Raw genomic sequence first — 25,087 nt, forward strand, 5'->3', positions numbered from 1 at the left:
CTCCTGGCACAGTGGCGCAGAGAGGGTAGAACCCACACAGACCCGAAATACACGATCAGTCAAGAAGTCTCCAAGCAACACAGGCAGGCGACCACGTAAACCAAAGGCATGAAGTTGTTGGAGGATGCCATGGCGCCAGGCAGTGTCATAAGCCTTCTCAACGTCAAAAAACACAGCCACAAGATGTTGCTTGGAGGCAAAAGCTTCACAGATTGACGCCTCAAGCCTGATATGGTTGTCTGAAGTGCACCGTAATTTACGGAAACCACTCTGCGACTGAGAGAGAAAGCAACCCTTCTCCAGAAACCACATAAGCCTGACATTGACCATCTTTTTGAACAGCTTGCACACACATGATGTTAAAGTGATAGGGCGATAGTTGGAGACTTGGGAATGGTTTTTACCAGGCTTGGGAAAGGGGAGGACAATACCCAACTTCCAACTCCTCGGAATAGAGCCCTCACTCCAAATCCTGTTGAAAAGGTCCAATAAAAACTGAAGTGAATCAGTCAGAAGATGACGTAGTATAGCGTATGGAATATTGTCAGGCCCAGGAGCAGTGTCACGACACTCTGAAAGGGCAGCATGCAGCTCACGGAGGCTGAAATCTAAATTATACGGCTCTCCACCACAAGAGCGAAAGTCAAGACCCAGCCTCTCTTGATTCCTATGAAAGGTAGCAAATGGCTGAGAAGGATCCTTTGTGGAAACAGTGTAAAACTGATCTGCAAAAGCAGAGGCTACTGCATCTGGTGCAGACACAAGTTCTCCGTGAAGGCACAACACCGGAGGGGAGGGGGGCGAGAACCTACCAGAAATCTTGCACACCTTTTTCCACACCACAGACATTGAAGTTGAAGATGTAATTGTAGAAACATACGACCTCCACGAGTTAAGGCGAGCATTCTTCATGACCCATCTATAGTGAGCACGTGCTTTGTGCAACTGTATTTTTAGAAAAACAACATTACGATTGGCAAAATACTGACGAGCAGCTGCTTTGTAAGTTCCCTTTGCTATGGAGCAGTCATCATTCCACCATGGCACAGGTCTCTGGGAAAAAACACCAGAAGTCCGTGGGATAGAATGAACCCCTGCTGAGAAAATAGTCTTAGTAAAATAACATTCAGTATCATCGATAGCTGAAAAATCAGTAACCCTGTTGGCAAATACACATACTTCCTCAAAGAGTGACCAATCAGCCCTGTCCAGACACCAGCGTTGCAGACGGGCTACAGGAACAGAGCGAGTAGGCTGGACCACTACAGGATAATGGTCACTACCATATAGATCATCCAAAACCTCCCAAGAAAAAATCAAGGGCACAGTTAGAGGAGGAGATGGTAAGGTCAATGACAGAATACGTGCCAGTCTGAACATGAAAATAGGTCGGCCTTGCATCATTTAGGACAACCAAATCTAAATCCCCAACCAAAATGGCAAGAAGATCATCCCGGGGATTTGAAAGTGAGTCACCCCACAAAGGATGGTGGCCATTAAGGTCATCAAGGAGTAGGAAAGGGTGTGGAAGTTGGCTGATAAGGGTTTCTAGATCAGCACGTATAACAGGAGCGGAAGGTGGAAGGTACAGACAACAGATGGTACAGCACCTCCCAGTGTGCATCTGTACTGCTAGAACTTGAAAGGGGGACTGAATCTCAAAGGAAATAAAGGGACATCAGAACGGCACAAAATTGCACATCCACCGCTGTGACCACCAGGAGGAGATGCATGGAAGGCCTTATACCCCCTAATGGAAGGGAACTGTCTGCCTTGCACCATTGTCTCCTGAAGACACACACATAGTGGGTTCAGAGCGGAGAGTAATAACTGCAATTCCTCCCAATTTGCCATGGCACCTCTACAGTTCCACTGAAGACAGATTGTTACCGATTGAGCCATAGTGATTAGTACTAAATATTATGAACTTAGAAAGCTATGGAGCAACCTCATTGGGAAGTGAGTGAAAGCCCTTCTTCCTAGGCGTGGAGCTCTGCCTCACCAACCGAGAAGGCAATGAAGATTTAGAGTTTCCATGGGTGGAAGTACCCTTACCCCGAGACATGTCCCACCCATCGCCAGAATGAGTCCGAAGCACAGACCTTCTTTGAACACCCACGTGCCCCGTTTGCACACCCATGTGAGGGTTCAGCTGGGACCTTGGGGCCAACCGAACCCCCCCCAACCAAATCAACCAAAGGTTGGCCGTTGGGTGATGGATCAGAGGGACCAAGCGACTGAGCTCTATGAGTATCTAAGACCCAGGCCCCACCACACCTGATGAAGAGGCAGGGACGGGAATCCTAGAAGGGCCATCATGAACCCCACAGACTTAGACGCCACCGCTGGCTGGGTTGTCGAGCGAGGAGCCCCCTCAGAATCCTCATGCGGTACAGAAGTTTGAACCTTAGAAGGAGGGGAGTCACCCAAAAACTCCTCACTCCTCACTCATTTGAGGTTGGCAGATGCAACCTCCATCTCTGCACCAGAACTTAAAGCATTAGAAACTATAGTGCCACACTGAAAAGAAGAGTAAACAACAGTAGCAGAGCGGGCAGATGGTACAGGAGCAGCGGTCGGTACCGGAGTACCAGCCGATACAGAAGTATGAGAGACGCTGTTTTTTTTGGATATGTCAGGACAAGGATGCACAGGAACGACATCGGGAGTTTTGGATGTGTCAAAGCAAGGTGTAGCATCGACACGGGTGTTTGTCACAGGAGGAACCAGAGGAACTGGGATGGGGGAGGCACTCCCAGACGCTGGAAGAACCACCGCAGAGGGGACACCCCCAGAGACAGGAAGCACCTCCCTGGAGGAAGCACAGCTGCTTCCAGGCTGCACTCCCTCAGTGGAACCCCCCGGGCAAGAGGGCTAGGAAGTAGAGCCCCGAGAATTTGATGGGGCATTGTATGATGGCAGGGGCACCTGCCGGGTAGCTTTATGGCGAGACTATACAGCAACAAAGGCAACCCCAGGGCGAATGAACCGCTCCCTTATCCTGGCCTTTGCCTCAGAAAAGGAAATTTCTCCTTCATTCGGACAGAAATAATCTCATATTCATACTTGTATACTTCGCAATCCCTTGAGGAGGCTGCATGTGCTCCTCCACAGTTCAAACATTTAGAGGGTTGAGAACAATCATCTATACCATGAGAAGTTCCACCACAATTTCCACAAACCTCAGGAAGGCCAGACGCTTCCCGCCTGCAAGAACGGTGAACATGACCAAACCTTTGACAATAATAGCACCTTCTAGGTCGGGGATCATAAGGTTTAACCTTAAGCTTCCACCATGCAGCGGTGACGACCTCTGGCAAAGTAAGACGATCAAATGTCAAGATAAGAGTGGGCGTGGGGGTTAAAATCCCATCAACTTTCTTCATTATTCTTTGTACTGCTACAACTCCCTGAGGAGCCAGCCCCTCTAAGAGGGAAGAATCAGAATATGAGACCAAGTCACGAGAATATACAACCCCTCGGGACTGATTTAGGACCAAGTGACGAGAGGCAGATACAGGATAATCAGCGACCATAGTTAGGGACTGGATGCGTGAACTCTCTTCATTCTTGGCTTCTTGCAATAGAGAACCATCACCCTGCAAAGAGACCTTGGGGGTAAATCCACATGCTGTAACTAGACCACTGTGAATCTTAAAACAGTTCAGGTTCCGGAAGGAAGTACCATCATCCGTTTTGAGGACTATGTATTTTGTGTAGGAGTGTTTCTCAAAGACAACAGGTAAAAACTCGATACAGGGAACATCTGAACTCGCAGTTTTGGCAGACGACCCGGAGGGTACAGGGTCGTCAGCCAGAGAGTGACCACTTGATGCCAACTCGTGTGGCTGGTCACCGACCACACGAGTGGTTAAGGAATTGTTTAATGTATCCATATATACTTTAGCAAATATGAATTGGCACCAGGAGCCAAGGGAAACCACCTACCAGGGAGTGAGGGGACGGAGCGCGGTCTGATGGGAGCGGGGTACCTCATCCCCAGAGGGTGTCCCAAAAAGGACACCCCGTGCTACGAAAGTTTGCTCCCACCAGTGCAAAGACCCCCTTCCCCAACATCCCCCAGCCCAGACACCCAACCAACCAACTAAGGACAGCACCGAGGCGATCCCTCTGGAGGGCGGTACCGATGACCCATACAGGTAACCTACGTTTCGGGCAGCGCTTAGTCAGACCCCTCACCCACAACCCTACCCGCATGGGAGACCCTGCCAGATGTCGTTACATCCACGGGCAGGCTTGTGGGATCACAGGGGCACGTAAGCCCCCCCACCATGACAAGGTGGCTGCCCACGGGGGGGGGGGAGAGAGAGAGAGATGGAGAAATGAATTCCCCGAGCTAGGCAACTAAGGCCATATAGCCCCGCTGGGGTTACAGGAGGGAGCTACCCCTTCCGGCAATGGTAGCCCAGGCGAGGCTCGAACTTGCGACCTCCCGAAGAGAGAGAGAGAGAATATGTTTGTAGGGTAAACAAAATCTCTCACCCTCTACGATAGTAATGTGCATTGCACAGGTCTCACTAGCATAATAAATTAATGTAAGACCGTCTATGTGGATACACAGATTTATTCATATTGTTTATGTCGTCATACTAGGCCATGGATATCTTTCTGTATCCAGTTTATTTTATATCTGAGTCACAGTAAAGCTCCCACGTGTTCAGGTTGTTATGAGACGGGCCAAGTGATTGGGAGTCTCCGAATACTGTACAGACGAAATTTATGACAATGGAAAGGTTTTTAGAAAATGCTTAGTGATCAGGACTGTGCATACCCACATGAATTTGCTATATGAGCTATAAAATTATAACTGTTATTACTTGCATTTCCAATTTTATGTAGACAGCATTGGCTACAGCATTCTGTGATGTATCGGGCCTGCCAGCCTTTTGCAGTGAAAATACATACAATAGTCGAATGTTAGAATCACTTCGTGGTATGTTCGTCATTTGGGGGAAAGATAATTGTGTCCATGTCTGTACAATTCTTTCCGGCAAGGAGAGTATGTTTTCAACCGTTTGTTTGTTTGTTTGTTAGCAGGATTACTCAAAAACTAAAAGAGAGATTTGGACCAAAGTTGGTGGGTAGATAGCTCCTGTCAGAGGGAACAATCGATTAACTTTTGAGACCGGTTCGCATAGTATTACTGATTTTGGATCCGGAAAACTCTTTTTGCGAACCCCTAATCAGTGATGAGAAACCCTAACCCATTCTGAAGAGTGGCTTGGATATTACGTTGCCCTTGTCGGAGACATGCACTTCACTGAGTGCCCCCTCTAGTTCTTTATGAATCATCAGCAAGGGCTAGACCGCTAAGCTATGTGTCCATAATATCGATCATCTGGCACTTGTATGCAATATAGTTGCATAAACATGTAAGGCGATTGGTTGATTTTTTCCCCTTGCATTGGTAGAAAAGCTTTTGTTGTAATAACCACGTATGATAACTACTAACGAAGCTTGACATTCAACCCCTAAACAGCGTTATAGGCTTGGCTTTGCACAACTATGGTGAATTGATTTGGGGGAAAATTGGATTTTTTCAACTTACACATCACTAAATGGGAAAAAAATTTAGTCAGGCCAAGATCAATTTATTACCTTATTTTCGCAACAAATGGGAAGTCCGTTGGTGGTATCATCCTGGAGTAGTGATGCGTTGAAGGCAAGGTTTATATTGCTGCTGGGGAGTGCGTCCTGCCTAAGGTGGAGGGAATAGCCGTCAAAGCTGCGCCACGCAACGGGAGAGGAGTTTTAACTAGTGATTTTTCGTGCTACTACTTATTTACAATACTGTCCATACTTTGCATATACTAATATGCTATAAATACTGTAATTTTATGCATTTTTCTTACATTAAAATATGAGTACAATTCGCAACAACACGTAGTTTTTACTTAAGCGATTATGTCCATTTCTTACCAATTTACAGTATAGGTACAAATTAACTTAAATTTCTTACTGTCCTTACTTAGCATCATTAATATTACTTGATAGGAGATTGTTGGGCAATTGACTTTTCACTTATACTAGGGTTTCTTCTGTACTGCAGACACATTTACAAGATTTTCAGCTACTGACATGTTCTTGGGGACATCAGCGGTCGTTCCTGCATTCAGAACTGTCTTGAGAATCTATACCTAGAAGTATTCCTCAAGGCATAAGCCTGTACCATAAGTGGCACACATTGTTTTCACACATTGCTCTTTTTCACGTTTTGTGGTGTGGTGGCATACATGGCAATACCCTTGCTTCCTTCAGGACCTCGGGGTTGTGGCGATGGGATAGTGCTCTGTCACCCTAGCCTTACACCCAGTAGCACCAGAAGAAACCCAGGACTGGGGACAAAAGTACAACCAGTATGGGCTAAGGTTCAGGTCATATATATATATATATATATATATATATATATATAGACTGTGAGAGTAAAACTTTAGGTGTCGGTGTAAAGGGGATGCCTCCAGTTTGTTGAGGGAATGAGCTGAAAACTACGTAATAGATAAAACAGGGGGGAAATACAGAGATTACGATGCGTGGAGGGCATGTTTAAACAAGGATAACTGGAAGCTCTTCTGCCATGTGGCTACCCCTTGGAAAGATCTCCTTGAGGGAACGATGCATTAGGTCTGTAGGACACGTTGCATCAGAGCAAGAATAAGCAGGTAATTAGACTACAGTTGTATCACCGTCATACTTAAAGAATATTGACCATATGAATAGTGATTACCCTAAAGGTAGCAAATTTTTCTCATTTAAATCAGCTGAAAAGACAATGATACACTGTACTTACGCTCTTGTGAAGAGTAACATACCATAACGATGCAATCAGATTACTTGTTGGTGCTGCATAGCATATCTGTAATGAGTTCACACTGAGGTATGGGGGGGGAATCCCCGTTAGTCCCCACTAAAAATTCAGGTGGGAAAAAGCCCTCCTAATCCCCCCACTACCTGTGCCCCTGCTAACATCTTTCTATAAGGTCTATAGCCCTCTGCATCATGTCCACAGTAGTCACTGTGCTTCTCGAACAGTTGTTGTGAAAAATTCATTAACCTCACGTGCGGTGGACATAGAGGTTGAGTGCATTCCTTGGTGAGACGTCAAGTAAGTGTAGGAAGAGCTTGACATACCAAAACACAATCTTCCAGACTCACTCATTGTTAACACTTTGCATGTCGCACTTATCATCTAAGCTCGTGTAAGTGTATTTGTAAACTTCGTCAGGCTTCTTGATTCACTTGCCTGCCCTATGTTCAGCCACGTACCTGGGAATTATATCTCCGCAGTGGACAGTGCTCAGCGTCATGACCTTGTGCTTGGAAACTCTCTGCAACGCCAGCATTTCCATCGTCGAAATCGGTGCTGAAATGAATGGTGATAGTGGAAAAATGTTGTAGGAAGGTTTAATAGACTAGACTTTGAAGCTCTGTAGATTAGACTAGACACAAAAGAGAGTGCTTGAAAGTGGCAGGATGCTGTAGCTGCACCTTCTTATAGAGAAAGGATGAGAGAAGATTGTTTGGGAGTCACAGAAATATCTGCTTGGTTTGTGTAGTAAGATAGGTGTATTGTAGAGTACTAATTGAGAGGGCGAAGGCAATTGCAGAAAAGCTATTGTGTGAGAAGCAGGGTGCATGGAAGGTTGGCAGGGGTTATGTTGATGAAACATTTGCACTGGCTGTGGTATAAGACAGAGAAGGTCTTGGAGTTTGAGAGATGGTTGCATGAAGCATTTGGAGTTGACACAGTAAATTAGGTTCGTTGTGGATGGTACCGTAGTTCATATTTTTTATCTAACTTGACTAATATCATTAACTCATTTCACATTGATAGATTCAGAGGTCTACTGAGGAGACTGACCCACGTCTTATGACAGAGACTTATCGAATTTCATGCAACCACATCTTAATATTGTAGTTTTGGGAGTGGTCAATTTCCTTCAAGTAAAAACAAACCTACTCTAGGAGTATACGGGATAGAAAGTACACTACACAAGGCTTTGCATAGATATATGATGAATCAAAAGCATCTGTGATGGTGGATTGTACAGTGAGAAACGGAGCGTTTTTTTTTTAATGATTAAATTTACATGTGTTATGTCACCATGTCTGTGTAATGTGAATATAAATGAAATATCAATAAATGTGACAGGAGGACACGTGGAGGGGGAATGGTTCTAAAGAGAGATAGTAATTATTGGGAACTGTCTGAATTTCTGCGTGCAGAAGATGTATGTTAATTACAGATATAGATCTGAAGATTCAGAGTCTGGTAGAAAATTCTACAAAGACAAAATTAACAATGATTCCAGAGACGAATAAAGCGATCGTGCATGAAAGGGAAACAAAAACAAGTTGTAGGCTGTGACTAATTGGTACAAAACAGGAAAATATACTGTTATTCCAGTATTAGGCAGTGTTGTGAACGAGGATGGTAGAATGATCAGGAACTGAAAGAAAGGATGCAAGGAAGAAGGAAGGTGGCAGGGACATTACGAGCAGTCGCGAGAAATGTGAATATAAATGTGGGAGTGAGGAGAACATTGCATGAGAGTATATAATTTCCAACTAAAAGCTTAGTAATGTAGCGTGGACCGTGATTGAGGGATATATGATGAGTGACAGCTGTTAGACTGGCATGGAATAATAAACGGACAAATGAACGGGTTCGTGAAAACTGTAAAGACTGATAATATGAGAGAGAGAGAGAGAGAGAGAGAGAGAGAGAGAGAGAGAGAGAAAGAGAGAGAGAGGTGATCTGGCCATGTTCTGCGAGGAAAAAGGAAGAAATTGACCGGCAAAATATATATGAGTGACCTGAGTGAAAGGAGGGAAGACCGAGTAAGAGGTAGAGTGACTATACTCATTTTTTGTTTTAAGTGAGGCGAAGATGCACTTGACAGGGTGGTGATGATTGGCTGAATGCAACATTACTTCATAATCTTTACTCGTTAGCATTATGAATTAACACCATACATCTGAGGGGGAAATTTGAGTTAGTAAATGTTATTGGACATATTGTTTTTAGCCAATCATCACCAACCTGTCAAGTGCATCTTTGTCTCAGAAAAAAAAAAAAGTATAGGTGTGAAAGTGTGTAGGGATGACTGATGCGTCGTGGGAAGAGAAGTCGTTACTGAGTAGGGAGAGAACCGTCCCGAAGGTTATTTCATTGAGACCATAAATCACATGATGCATCATCAGGTAACTGGTAATAAATACTGCCAGACGATGTACTCTGCTGGGTGAAAAATCTGGACAGCAGCTGTGATGATCTAATCGTACTGAAGATAAATGTACAAAAGTTTAACAATGCTATATTCATTTATTTGTATACATATTCTACAATCAATTCATTTAATATTTTTTCACCTTTTATAGAGCACGTAACTAACAATTACAATATCAACAGCGATTGTTCCCTAAAGAACCTAGTAATATTTTGTAAATACTACACATCATACTTTTCATGTACTAGTGGTAGTCATATTAGATAGTGAAGAATATTTACTGTAATCCGTCTGGCTTTCTTGGGTTTCGAAATTTGCGCCAACTAATAATGTAAAAACTAATATGTATCATCTAAAACAAGTCGACCCACCCATTGGTCGAACATTACGAAAGATTCTAAGCCAGTGAAAGTACGGCTCTTGGAACAGACTTCAAAATGGCATTCTGCTATTAAAAAAAGAATAAAGAAAAAGAAAAGAAAGAAAAAACTTTGCAGTATAAAACTGTGGCAAAGTGCAGCCATTGATTTTTGAGGTACAGGCTGTACTATAAAACCGTTTCAATTACTGTCAGAACCATATATTCTATAAATAACTTTTTTAGTAAAGCCTTACGTACTTAACATCTGATTAGAGAAAATTGTTCTTTTAGTTTGTTCTCATTATTCAGACAGGACTTTTGTCCTATTTCAGTTTGTTTCTCGAAGCTCATTGGTAGAATATACAGTACTTGGGCTCAACATCCTTTCCATACCACTTCTTCATGATTGGCACCGTATTCTATTGTTAGTTTCTTGTTACGCCTCAGCATTCAAGATGGAGGTATGGCAGTTTAAAGCCAGACTAAAATGGGCAGAGTATACTTTTTTTCTTGGGGGTGCGGGGCGGAGGGCGTACTCGCAAAGGTGCTGAGAAAGGTGGGTACTTAGGGGAAGAAGGAGAAGGGGGGTGGGCAGTTGAATCGTTCCCAGAAGTTGAATCAGGCAGACTGTACTTCTTGGACGAGAGGAAAATTAATAATACTTCCCACGCAAAAGGCATTTAAACCCAGACGGCGTAATTTATAATGTTTTAACCTTGCTACTACTGGATAGTTATATTCAACTTACGGAGTCCCTGATAATGAATGTATAAATAAAGGTTGTATCTGATCCTTTCGTTTTGCAGTGTCTGCCTTGATGTAAATAACATGGACTGGTGACAAAACCATAAAAAAACATCACCATATCTATTTAAAAAAAGGAGCCACTGTGTGAAAGAAGTGAAAAATTGGACCGAAAACCGTCGTCTTTGAACTTGAATCTACTCCTGCTGCTGCCCACCGTGAACAAATGAATTCATATATCTCCAGTTCGTGGTAGTCGAGGACAAAAGTTCGCATAATATTTCATGTCTTCTGCTTATCATTTCCTCTTCTGGTTAGTATCCATACACTTGGAGTCGTTTAGTACCGTGTATAGTTGATTCCTTCTGTGTCACTAGGTCACAATACATCTGCTTTTGTTAAATGGCCTAACGCAGATTCTTAAAAGTGGCAAGACTATAATATTACGTTAGCTGTTAGTTTCAGCCTTTGTACCACGAACTTTTGAGTTCAACTGTACATCATGTAGCACGGGAAGATGTGGTAATTTATATTCTGAGGCATCACTTCTCTGACTATGCCCCTGAAGTACTAAAGTATGAATATGTTCAACAGGTGTTCCATACAAATCAAAGCTTGTGGCCAAGCATCCTCTGATGTTATTCGTGTGTTAACTAACTTCCAGATTAAAAAAAAAAAAAATCTCAGTGATTGCGCATCATACACATGACACAGTAAGAACATTTCACAATCTCTATCCTAGATGAGAGGCAAAGATTAATAGGAAAAAGAATCGTCTAAAGAAGGTCGGAGATAAACAATTAAGGATTCTCATATCCTGAAATGTTGAGAACAGTTCCTGTATTAATGTTATTTGTAGTTTTTGTTTCATGTCAGTAACCTTTAATCTATCTATTTGTGTATCGCCAGACGTTTAATTCCGTTAGGAGTGGCCAAAAACGAAATAAATTCACGTCCTCTGATATTTGGATGCCATCTCGCCAACCCACACCCATATGCCTCTTCACTCATTCCTTCCATCTTATCCTCGGTATCTCCCTCCCCCTCCACCTCCTTCACCTCACTCATTTACAGTACAGTCTCCTTGTCAGTCTGTCGTTCTCCATCCACACCATATGATCAAACCATCTCAGAGAACATCAAAATTTCACTCTTATCTAAATACTCGATTAAATTTCGTTTCTTACACACACTTTCAGAATTATTCACCAAGCCTTGCAACACCAAGCCTTGCAACGTTCATTCACCTCTACTGAACTTTAATGTACACTCAGCCAAAAAACAGCACATTTTGTCAGTATTGACATTTCTTCACCCTGTCCTACATTTATATCTACAGTATATATATATATATATATATATATATATATATATATATATATATATAGATAGATAGATTAGCCTACCAAGTTCTCGTCCGGTACTTGCGAGCAGTACTGCATCATCAGCATACAACAAATTTGAGATACTCCATCCATCACCGTTCATTACCAACGTCATTCCTCTCTCCATTACTCGTGTTTTTATTTCTCTCATCACCCCATCCATATATATATTGAACAACCAAGGGGACATCACACAACCTTGTCGCACACCCGCACTGATCGTGAACCATTCACTTAGATATCCATTAACTCTTACACATGCTTCGCAACCATCACAAAAACTCTTGACAGCACCTAGCAGCTTACCATCTACATCGTACATGCGCAAAACTTTCCACAGTCACTCTGTCTACTTTGTTGTATGCTTTTTCCGGATTCATGAATGCCATAAACACCTTATGGCATATGGTCCTTCTCACAAGCCTTCTTTGCTATCTGTCTCACTGCAAATATTTGATCCACACATCCTCTGCCATTCCTAAAGTCACCCTGTTCATAATTCACTAGGACTTTTGAAATCATTCTTACTTTATAATAATTTTTCCATATACCTACCACACTCAATAAACCTATGCCATGATAATTCTTGCACTCACTTCACTCGCCTTTATTTTTGTACAGGGGTAAAATCACAGCCTTTTTCCACTATGCAGGCACAGTTTCACTCATCCATGCCTTCTTACAGATCTCCAACAAGCATTTCGTTCTACTCTCTCCATTACACCCAAACATCTCTGCATACACCCCATCAACCCCAGCTGCTTTCCCATTTTTCAGCTGCTTCACAGCACTCCTCACCTGTGCGAGTGTCACTTCTCGTGGCACTGCATTCCTTCTCTGCACGCCCCCAAAACCTATCATGTTTACAACCGCTCTGCTCTCTCTATTCCCATTCATCAGGCTAACAAAATATTCTTTCCATCTGGTCCTTACTTCATCTCCATGGATTAATAATCTGCCACCTGCATCCTTTACACCATCACATTTCTTTCCACTTTCACTTCTACATTTCTGCACCTCTTTCCAGAATAACTTCCTAGTTACAGAGTAGTTCGCGTTCATTTTTCTTCCTAGATCATCATTTACCTCCTTTTTCCTCTTCACTAGTCTCTTTACATGCTTCTTGCTCTCAATATATTCAGTTCTTATTTCAACTGAACCCCTATCCTGTAACCACTTTAGCTACTTGTTCCTCTTTTGCTCCACTACTCTCTTAACCCCCTCATATCACCATGCCATACCTTTCTTCTTTGTTGTAACTCTAGCCACACCACACACCACTTTACCATTCCTAACTAAGCAATCCCTATATGCATTCCACAGGCTGTCAAGATCCATTTCATTCCAGTTCACTGATTCTAACTCGTCCTCTACTTTGGTACTGTAATCATCTGCCATTTCTTTGATCCTCAGCTTCTCAACTTTCAGTCTTTCTCCCTGATTGCTCCTCTCTCTCCTGATCCACCTCCCTCCTCTCAGCTTGATCTTGCATACCACAGTCATATGATCTGACAGATCTCCACAACGTCCTCTCACGGCCCTTGTATCAGCAACCATTCCCATCTTCGACCTCTCTACGAGCATGAAATAAATCAGGCTTCTTTAAACACGATCCCCGTTTCCTCTATACCATGTATATTTATTTGCATTTTTGTGTTTGAAATACGAGTTACAAATGCACAAGCTCCTCTCGTGACACATATCCTTTAGTCACTTCCCATTATCATTTTCTCCTGGCACTCCATAACAGCCTATTATGTCATCCTCAGGACCAATGCCCACTCTTCCATTCATATCCCCCATTATGATCACTTTGTAGCTCCTGGGCATTTCTCCCACTACTTCATCCATTTCATCCTAGGACAGGAGTCCTCACACGGTGCATATGCTACAATGACTGCCACTTTCACCTTCTCAGACTTCAACCTGACATACATACACATCGAGCTGACACATGTTTCATTCCATTCTGCCACATCTCAATCATCAACAAAGGAACTCCTTCCTTGCATCTTCCTCTCCCATTCATTCCCAGTCTTACGCATTTCACACCCTCCCACTCCTCCACTTCACACCCTTTCATCTTGTTTCACACAGTGCCATCACGGGATATCTCGCACTCTTGAACACATTCACCTCTTCCAACCTCTCGCTGTCCTCATTCACACCTCTCTTATTCCACATGGCCATACAAATCTGCCCATTTGGTTGGGGCCCTGGGCAGGTATTGGGACCCCCGAGGCTCTCTGAAACGACTGCCAGGAGAAAGTGATTTTGGATAGGGGAATCTGGGGGACACTTAACCCTGCCAGAAATCCGGTTATATAGTTACCACCCAGCATAGTAAATGGTTTCCTGGGCACAGGAAACCATTTGGCTTGTCACTCAGTGTAGAGCTCATATGGCATCACTCTACATTGAGTGAGTGGAAAAGCCTACGGTTCCTTAGGCACCGAAACGTCCTACCCCGGCTCAACAGTTTAATTTTTTCGGCTAAAGAACTTCATAATCGCACAGATGCAGTCCTGGATGTCCAGCACTCCACCAGACGGTCACACTTGGCACGGTTTACCTTAAACAGTATCTTCTTGTCCTTGTCCCTCGTGAGAGCCTTGGAATAGGTGAGAAATTTGCCTGGCAGCTAGGTGTACTCTTGCAGACGTGGCCACACCTCCTTCTGGAAGCTAGCATTGGGGAACACTTGTCATCAATCCACGGTCACATGCCTTCTATGATTTGATCTTATTAAACAGCAACAGCTCATTGGCTTTTGCAGGCCCCATTAGCCTGAGAAAATGTAGGAGGAACAGCCTTCAGGAGATTGGCCCAGTCTGCTGAACGGGGTGCTGAAGGTTGCCTTATCTGAGGCATACACCGCAACAAACAGTTCCATGACAGTTACGCTCACACCGAGGGCCGGGCCATTAACCACCGCCACCAATGGCTTCGGAAAATCTATGAATGAAGGCACAAACCCGTACAGGAGGTGGCCACTCATCTTCAAATACACGTGCATGTTTTCTGGACTGATGCCGGTGAAGTTGGAGAGATTGTTGCATGAGCAGTAATTTTCACTGACCCCTGTTATGGTTGTGATGTCCGTGTGTGGGTCCTCTGCTGCTTGCTTCAATGCCACAGACCACTCGTTGTACATGTCAACAGTTGATTGCATTAAATTTCTTGGGTCTGTTGAGAGTGATGGTGCGAAGACTCCCCCACACAGGTCACCAGGAGAGTACGATATTTCTGGCCTGATTCCACTGCTGCTGCTGCCTGGGACGCCTCAGCCCCAGCCAAGGAGTTCACCAGCTCAATATACGCCTTCTGAGCCTCCTTCTGTGACATAAACCCCAAGGCATTCCGGGCATCCCACTTGGCCTGACCCACAAAGTCAACCATGTTTGGTCGCTTTGTGGTCACCTGGCCTTGCGTTGCCTGCTTGAAGAGGGCGTAGATCTTTCGCTTCACCTCATTGCCTGGGTCCTCCTTCAGTGAGTGGAGTCATTCAAACTGCGGCGAGACACTCGTGAAGCTGACACCGGCGGCCCTCCATGCCACCTGCCCGACCACACTGCAAGCACCATACCTACAGCCTGCCATATTCCTTGCCAGATATCTCACACCAGCCATTATAACCGCAGTTTTAGTGTGACTTCCACCTAACCCAGGGACAGACAGAAGCATGGGACAGTCATATATATATATATATATATATATATATATATATATATATATATATATATATATATATATATATATATATGTGTGTGTGTGTGTGTGTGTGTGTGTGTGTGTGTGTGTGTGTGTGTGTGTACAGTACACATATAACTCTTTGGCATGAAAAGAATAAAACCAGCTAAATTACCAAGAATGAGAAGAACAAACTGACATAATGATTCTTCTAATTGTTCTTTCCTCTGACATTAGGTATCCCGGTTTACAAGCAATGTACAACAACGACTCAAATGGCATTTGCTTACGTAAAGTGAGTTGAGAATTTAACGAAACTGTCCGTCGTTTGCTGAAATGGACAGTTAAGAGCTGCGGGACGGAAAGTCATCGCAATGACCAAAATATGGTAATGTTTGCGATATGCAGCTGAATGCCAGGGGTTGGGTCTGCATTTGTGAGTGCTGGAAATGGTGTATCTCTGTGGGCGGAATACATATTGCCTGGTATCATCTGTCAGTTCTGTTCATAAGGGCGAAAATTTTGTATTGATTTTACTCTGTGAGTAAATAATACTAATTTTACATAGAATATCATGCAGAAACTTTAATTTAGTTTATGAAATAACATAAATGACCTACATCTGAGGATGAATCAGGAACACAACACACTGCATGAATCTGTTAATATTACTATTGTGACCGGGATGAATATCAGAAAACAGACATTAAATATAACTGAGTTTTTATCTTGAAGTCGGATTGAAGTGGGGAAAAAGGTACAAGCACAATGAATTGTCTTTGGCTTTACAAACTAATAAAATACACCAAGAATTTGTCCCTACCTTGTAACATATATATTCTAGGCCACCCTGTGATGTAAGTGCAAATGTTACTCTTGGTATTAAAGTTTATCTTGCTTACCAGTCATCATATTTTGTGGTGAACCTGAACTAAAGTGAAGGAAAAAAAATCTTCCAAAATATTAAATGTACGACTAAATCAGTTACACTCTCTTTCCTTTCGTTTGCCATTTTTTGCATATTCTTTTCCAAAAGAGAGTCTCAGCATCTCACACAAATAGGCTGTTAAAATTGTCACTGATCTAAATTTACAGTCTATCAAGAAAAAATGATCAGTGCACACTGCGTGAAACCATGTGACACAACGGATGATGGCTACTGGAAAATCCTCCATGAGTTTATTCCTTTTTCACTAACTTCCTTTCATGGGAATACCGTGTACAGTAATTAGTGTTTTTAACTCTCCTAAATCGATATGCTATTCTCTGCACGCCAAAACGATAGCAGATTGAATTTCCTGGGTTGTTTAAGGCAGTTTTTGATCGTTTCGGATATCATAGGACTTCTGTGTGACACATTATAAATAACTGTACATCTGCTATATATGGGTTGCCCAGCACTCTGTCTCTCTTCACTGTCTGTCGTTCATCAGTGAAGATCCTTACTAGTGTTACCCACTGTGCTACGTTGGACGAGTAAAACAAACACAAACATCCAAATACATAGAAACACACAAACAATAAAAAGCAGATGCGCACATGCACAAGCACACAACCAAAGACAGACGCAAGTACACACACACACACACACACACACACACACACACACACACACACACCATCCATCATTTGAAACTTTATTGCTTCATCAGAAGCGTAGTGGTCCAGGGCTATGCAAATCAGACCACGCTAGTCACTCACCGCTGCGTAGTAATATGTGGGTAATAATGCCAACTTTCCCTCGGATGTTAAACCTTTCTGGGCCATATCTAGTGGAAGCACCTGAATCTACACGACAACCAGGCGTGCAGTTGGATATATCATTGCCATCTTAAGTGGTAAATGGTTTCCTGGGCTAGAAGAAGTCATTTGGCTTGACACTCGATATACTCTTAGTGTAACCTTAAGATAACACTCTATCAACTGAGAGAGAGAGAGAGAGAGAGAGAGAGAGAGAGAGAGAGAGAGAGAGAGAGATTCATTCAATACGACAACTAAGAGTAACACAAAGACACACGACACACAAGCACAATTCAACACACTAAGACACACAAACACACTAAACACACACACACACACACACACACACACACACACACACACACACACACACACACACACACACACACACACACACACACACACACACACACACACACACACACACACACACACACACACACATACTCTCATTCAAATTAAATTGGCCCTGTTGACATTATATAGGCATTAGTATATATCTCATAAACACAATGTACAGGATGTAGTGTCTGCCGGTGACATACAAAGTTTCTCACTAGGAATGTCAATTCACATAATGTTTATCCACAATCTTGTTGTCCCAGACCATCAAGAATCCTTAACCATATGATGTATTTCAAACATCCTCGTAGTCCAGACGACTAAGAACTTCATGACGTATTCAAACACGTGGAGTAACCAGCCCTAGTCGGTTAGTCCACGTGAATCTACTAGACGCTACATCCTCTCCAAGCTATATATCATGTCGGAGAGCTTCCCTTCAGATCAGAAGGGGTTGGAGAATAGGCCCGTTAACACGAAGGTCAGATAGAGTGAGAAGGGGTTGGACAGTACTCCCATTAACACAAGGATCAGATAGAGTGAGAAGGGGTTGGAGAGTAGCCCCGTTAACACGAGGGTCAGATAGAGTGAGAAGAGGTTGGATAGTAGCCCCGTTAACACGAGGGTCAGATAGAATGAGAAGGGGTTGGATAGTAGCCCCGTTAACACGAGGGTCAGGTAGAGTGAGAAGGGGCTAGAGATAGAAGAGGGAGAGAGTGGTTAGAGAGAAGGTCCGACACTAGGGTCACGCTCAGCTACACTGTAAATCACTATTATAACTGCAATAAACTTTGTAACCCAAGAGTGCTGTAAGTCACCTCGTTGACACTACGTCTCACTACTTTATTCTGGTTAACTTAATGATCCATAATCGATTTCCCTATCTCCCTACAAGTACCTAAGGCCTCGCTATCGAGATTGGATCGTTAAGCTCAGCCAGAATAAAGTAGAGACGTAGTGTTAAGGAGGTGAGTTACAGCACTCTTGGGTTACGAAGTTTGTTGCACACAGTTATAATAGTGAGTTACAGTGTAGCGGAGCGTGACCCTACTGTCAGACCTTTCCTCTAGCCCCTCTCTCCCTTTTCTCTCTCCAACCCCTTATCACCCTATCTGACCCTTGTGTTAATGGGCGTACTCTCCAACCCCTTCTGATCTGAAGGGAAGCTCTACGACATTATATACGGCTTGGAGAGGATGTAGCGTCTAGTAGATTCACGTGGACTAACCGACTAGGGCTGGTTGCTCCACGTGTTTGAATACGTCATGAAATTCTTGGTCATCTGGACTACGAGGATTTTTGAAATACATCATATGGTTAAGGATTCTTGATGGTCTGGGACAACAAGACTGTGGATAAACATTATGTGAATTGACATTCCTAGTGAGAAGCTGTGTACTTTTCCAGCAGACACTACATCCCGTACATTGTGTATGTGAGACATATACTAAGGCCTATATAATGTCTACAACCCTGCCATTAGCAAAAGTAAAGATGCAACACTAGTGAAAACCCAGTCAGGGGTCTGGTATACAAGTCTTTGCCCCGGACTTCCTGCCCCTAGAGGGACGATTCGTTTCTTCACCTTTATACTTGTCGTCACACAACATATGGTTCCTGACACGGAGGAGGTTTTTCCATCTATATGTCTATGTATCTGTTTATCTATTGGCAAATGCCTTAATCCTGTAATGCCTGGCAAAACACAAAAACCTCCTTGTCACCCTGTCCTGTTCAATTTAGTTGCCCTCCCTTCAACTCCAACCCCATCTCTCTTACTGTATATCTTTCCAGTCCATTTCTCTACATCATCCTTGGTCTCCTCCTCCTCTCCCTCTCCTCTCCACCTTACTGACATACACTCTTCGAGTCAGTTTCATATTTCCCACCCTCTGTATATGCCGAAATCATCTTAAAATACATCCACGGTTACATCCACATCAACCCCACAAAACTCTTCCACTTCACCCCTTTGCCTGTCTGTCTGTATGTGACTTCACATGCTTCTCTGAGATAATTCAGTTCCACTGCTCCCACTCGACTTGTGTCCCTCTGACATGGTCCAAACTTTACTCACACAATATGTAGCTGTTTATTATTATTTTTGTTAAACATGGCTGAGAATTAATTTCGCATCTATTGTATAGTCTTAGAGAGAGAGAGAGAGAGAGAGAGAGAGAGAGATGCTGTAATGATAACCTATCTCCAGTGGTTCTGCCGAGCAGAAAACTTCGTCAAACATTTCACCTCGGCTACAGATCAATCTTCATGTGACTAATGACTGGCTTCTTGTGTTTTTCGAGTCATAAATGATGCCCTTTTATGCGATGCATCAGGGAGGAAAGTGTCGGATATGCTGTAATTGTGAAGTAGGTAAAGTGGATAACAGGCAGACTTTTATCCTTGACACCATACAACAAGTCACGATGGACGGAAGTTGTGGACAAAGCTAAGACAACTGCATTCAGGAACGTAACCATGCAAATCATCCGTCTGCCTCAGTAGTAGTGGTGGTAGTTGTTCCCTAGGCAGTCTGGCCGAACAGCCCTGAGTCCCTAAAGAAGGCCACGGCCGAGACTGGGCTTTCCCACAGAGCTCTCAAGGAGTGTACGTTGTGTTGTTGGTGCAGGCGATTGTGTTCAGTGCAGTCTTCCATATTGTGCTTAATAATATGGGGTGCTGTGTTGCATCCTAGGCAGGCATCAGTGACGGAGTCATCTAGCCTCTTCTAATAACTCAAGAGGGCTGGATGCCTGGCCAGGTGGACCCTGCCCTCACAAGGAAGGTAGTATTCAGAGGGGTGGATATCAGGAGGTTGTGCATGCAGCTGTGTGTTGTCTTTGAGTGACGGAATGGAGCGGTGAGTGATTTGAGCGTGGATATGCTTCTGGAAGCTGGTTTGAAGTGGCGAGGGGGGAGAGATGACGGTATTTGTGTATGATATCATGTGCTGAGTGTTGTTTTGATGTTCCTTGGTGTGTGTGGATGTACTGCCATGTAGTGTAGTGGATGGTGTGGGTTTGTGGAGGCTGTGGCAAGAATTTGTGTGTCTCTCATGTCTAGATGATCCCTGACTTTGAGGACTTTGGCTTCTTGGTGTAGGAAGTCTGTAGGTGTAGTAGCTGTGAAGCCTGTGATTATAATTAGGGCCTTGTTCTGTAAGGTCTGTAGAGTGTTGTAGTGTGTTTCACTGAGGTTAGAAGCCCAAGCAGGGCTTGCATAGTTCATCACTGAACGTATATATTGTTTATATTGTGGTGATGTTTTCTTTGTTGTGTCCGAATGTTGTATGGGCAAATGACCTTAGGGCGTTGGGTGTTTGTGTTAATTCATTTTTAATGCTTGTGATGTGTAGTTTATATGACACTGACGCATTGTATGTTACACCAAGGATTTTGGGTGTATTTGTGTGGTAGGGGGATGTTGTTTATGGTGAGGTGTGGAATGTGACCATATCCTGCAGTCCAGTTTGAGAGAAGGGTCACTGTAGATTTGGCTGGGGCTATTTTGAGTCTGTTTGTGGTGAACCATTCGTGTAGTGTGTTGAGGTAAGGTTGGAGGATGTGTGCGGCTCTGTTTGCGTTCTGCCTCGGTTATTTATTTTGCAAATTACACTTTTTCGCACTCATGCTGTTATCAGAGGTATAAATAAATAAATGAGAGAGAGAGAGAGAGAGAGAGAGAGAGAGAGAGAGAGAGGGGACTGGTACACAGATAGTAAGACATGTTCACAGATAGGTAAACTGGTAACACACAAAAAAGAAAGTCTGGGTTAGTGACTCTCAAAAAGGGATATGCGTCCCCCAAGGCGTATGTATAAGGATTTCCAGGGAATACTTGCAAGATTCGTGAAATATTAATAATGCATAAAATACTTCTCACAAATGTATGGATATGTGGGGATGACAATGCACCAAAGGACATGCATCCTCAACCTTACATTTTTATGACATAATTATCTCCGACAAGGAAAGTATGTTTAACCTTTGATTGTTTGTTTGTTTGTTTATCTGTTTGCAGGATTTATCAATAACTAAGAGAGAGATTTGAACGAAATTTGGTGGATACATAGCACATGTCCCAGGGAACAATCGAATGACTTTTGGGACCGATCCAGATCGTATTACAGATTCTGGATTTGGAATACACTTTTTGCGAAACCCTAATCAGTGATGAGAAAACCTAGCCCATTATGAAGAGTTGTTTGGAAATTACGTTGCCCTTGTCGGAGAGATGCGCTCCACAGAAGGCCCCTTTAGTTTTAAGTAATGCATTATTTATTCAGTTATACGATAATTATGACACACTTTTAGTGCACTTAAGTTTAAATAATTTTTTACAACAATGATTCTTACTGGACTAAAAACAAAAAGTTGGAATTGCCTATATTATGCCTTTACTGCTTCGACCTTGTTCCAGTGGCTTTGGCTAGTTGCCATCCCAACAATTTCATGCATTTTATAAAATGTGGTTGGTCAGTGAGGTGTGCCAGCTGAAGTAGATGGGAACGGTAGTGCTTTAGTGGACATCTGTGCTTGTAAGGGGTTGGCAATAGCCAACACCTACTTTCGTCATAAGATGATCCACCGGTATACATGGAGAGTAATGAGAAGGATGGATGATGAACTTGTTGAACGAAAGGCAATGATAGACTACGTGTGTGTGGATGAGCGAATGAGAAGACAAGTGTTGGATGCAAGAGTGTGGAGAGGGTGGGGGAATGGAGTCTCGGACCATCACTTAGTGATGGCCAAGGTAAAGCTGCAAAGAAAATGGTTGAGGAGACGAAGGGGAAGACAGGAGGAAACATCTCCTGTGAGAAGAGTGTAGAAATTGCAAGATAGTGAGAAAATTACAGAGTATAAGAGCATAGTGGAAGAAAGATTGGGAAGGTATGAGCTAGAGCAGATGGAAGGGGTGGAAGACGTATGTAAGATATTCACGGAAGAGATAGGCGCAGCGTGTGAGGCGGTTTGTGGAGTGAGGAGAAGATGCAAGGGTGTGCAAGGGACAGCATGGTGGAATGATGAGGTGAAACGAGCTGTGGAACAAAAGAAGAAGGCATACAGTGAATGGTTAGCGAGTAGAGGAAGGGGAGAAGATGAGAGAGAGAAGAGAGAGGTATATGTGAGCATGAGAAGGGAGGTTAAGAGACTGGTGAAGGAGAGTAAGAAGAAAGTGGATGAAGAGTTTGGGAGGAATCTGAGTGTGAAATGGAGGGAGAGTAAGAAATTGTTTTGGAAGGAGGTAAAGAAAGTAAGGCAGTGTGAAAGGGGAAATAGTAGGGGAGTGAAAGATAGGAATAATAGATTGTTGGTGGAGAAGAGAGAGAAATTGAGGAGATGGAAGGAGCACTTTGAGGATTTGTTGAATGTAGAGAGTGAGAGCAGTGCAAGTATAAGTGGTTGGGGAATGGCTGGGAGAAGAAGAGACGAGAGGAGGGAGGAAGAGATCAGTAGGACGGAAGTAGTGGAAGCAATGAAGAAGATTAAGTTGGGAAAGGCCTCAGGAATTGATGGAGTGTGTGGTGAAATGCTTAGGTATGGGGGTGAGATTGTTGTGGAGTGGATATGGAAGTTGTGTAGATTGGCTTGGGAAGAGGGAAGGGTTCCAGAGGACTGGAAATCAGGTATAATTGTTCCTTTATACAAAGGAAAAGGGGAGAGAGAAGTATGTGGTAACCATAGGGGTATTTGCCTTCTTAGTGTGACTGGTAAAATATATGGTAGAATACTCATTGATAGGGTTAGGCATATGACAGAGGAGCTAGTTGGAGAAGAACAAGGGGGATTTAGGAAGGGAAAAGGGTGTGTAGATCAGATATTTGTTCTAAGATGTTTAGTGGAGAAGTATCTAGAGAAGGGAAGGAAAGTGTATGCTGCCTTCATGGACTTGGAGAAAGCTTATGACAGAATAGATAGGCAAGGTATGTGGAAGGTATTAAGAGTATATGGAGTGGAGGGGAAATTGTTGAGTGCTGTGAAGATTATGTACGAGGGAGCTAGGGCTACGGTGCGAGTGGATGGTGAGTTGAGTGAGTTCTTTGATCTCAGTGTGGGACTGAAACAGGGTTGTGTGATGTCTCCATGGCTCTTTAATATATACATGGATGGGGTTGTAAAGGAGGTGAAAGGTAGGGCAGTGGATGTGGGGATGGCTCTAATGAATGAGGGTGAGATTTGGAAGATTCCGGTGTTGCTGTTTGCTGATGATACAGTATTTTTGAGTGAAGATGAATGGGAGTTGCAAGGTTTGGTGAATGAATTTGGGTCAGTGTGTAGGAGGAGGACGCTGAAACTTAATTTAAACAAAAGTAAAGTTATGGTGTTTGAGAGGAATGAAGTCACAGAGTGTACAGTGAGGATGGATGGTGAGGACATGGAGAATATGAGTGGATTCAAGTACTTGGGTAATGTGATGAGTAAGGATGGAACTCTGGGGGATGAAGTGCGTGAAAGGGTACACCAGGGAAGGAAGGTTGTTGGTTCATTGAAAGCAGTGATGAGAAATAGGGAGGTGAGTACGGAAGTTAAGAAGTCACTGCATGATAGTATTGTGATCCCTACCCTGACGTATGGAAGCGAGGCGTGGACCTTGCAAGAGGGGAACAAGTCAAGAGTGAGAGCAGTGGAAATGAGTTACTTGAGAGGAGTATGTGGAGTGACATGGAGGGACAGGTTGACGAATGAAGAAGTGAAGGAACGTTGTGGGGTGGATGTGGATGTGGTCGAGAAGATTAGGAGAAATACACTGAGGTGGTTTGGACATGTGGAGAGAATGGAGAGTGAAAGACTGACTAAGAGGGTGTATGTAGGTGAGGTGGAGGGAGGGAGAGGGAGGGCAAGACCGAGGATGATGTGGAGGGATAGAGTTGAGAGGTATATGAGGGAGGGGGGGGGTGAGTTGGGGAGAGGGTAGTCAAATGGTGGGTGACAGGGCGACATGGAGGCGTTTTGTCTGTTTTGTCTGCGGCCACCCTTTGCGGGATTAGGGCGTCGGGCTATAGATAGATAGACAGATTTTTACACTTGATTTTCTAATTTTTAAACCTTTTGCTTTAGAATGTAATTAAGGTTTTTCTGCGTTAATCAACTTAGAAGAGTGTAGTAGCAGTGAGTGGGTTAATGAAGGCTCAGACTAAATGCATACCATTCAATAAGTGTCTCTGGAGCTACATAAAATTGTCTGGCTGGAAAAAAAAAAAAAAAAAAAAAAATGAGAACCCCAAAAGTGCAACACCCGTGTCTTGCGGATGGTCTTCCATCAAACATTAGGCTCTGCCCTGTGTCTTTGGCCCTCGATCGATGGTTCTCATACTTGAACAGTTTCATTCCTGCATTATCAACAACCCATCCACTGAGGTTGGTCTAAACGAAACAGATAATATTTAGATTGACTTTGCCCTGTGCCCCTGAACAGAAACCTATTGTTTCTAAAATATAAGGGGTTCATCCTTTGGCTGACCATAAACCCTTCCACCAAGTCTGACCCATATGGAATATAACTTTTTTTAAGATAAAGGGCCAAATTTTGACCAAGTCGTGTGACCTATACCTGCGACCGATTGATCTCATATC

General features: G+C 43.4%; 1 pseudogene; it reads right to left on the minus strand.

Annotated features, from left to right (window-relative positions):
- Window positions 1-14,218: 14,218 nt before the first annotated feature.
- LOC145406398 (enoyl-CoA delta isomerase 2 pseudogene) lies at window positions 14,219-15,230 on the minus strand (annotated as a pseudogene).
- Between the last annotated feature and the right edge of the window lie 9,857 nt (window positions 15,231-25,087).

The sequence above is a fragment of the Coenobita brevimanus genome, chromosome 70 (assembly GCF_032717465.1).
Source record: "Coenobita brevimanus isolate Jiangsu-jjx chromosome 70, ASM3271746v2, whole genome shotgun sequence".
Classification (NCBI taxonomy): domain Eukaryota; kingdom Metazoa; phylum Arthropoda; class Malacostraca; order Decapoda; family Coenobitidae; genus Coenobita; species Coenobita brevimanus.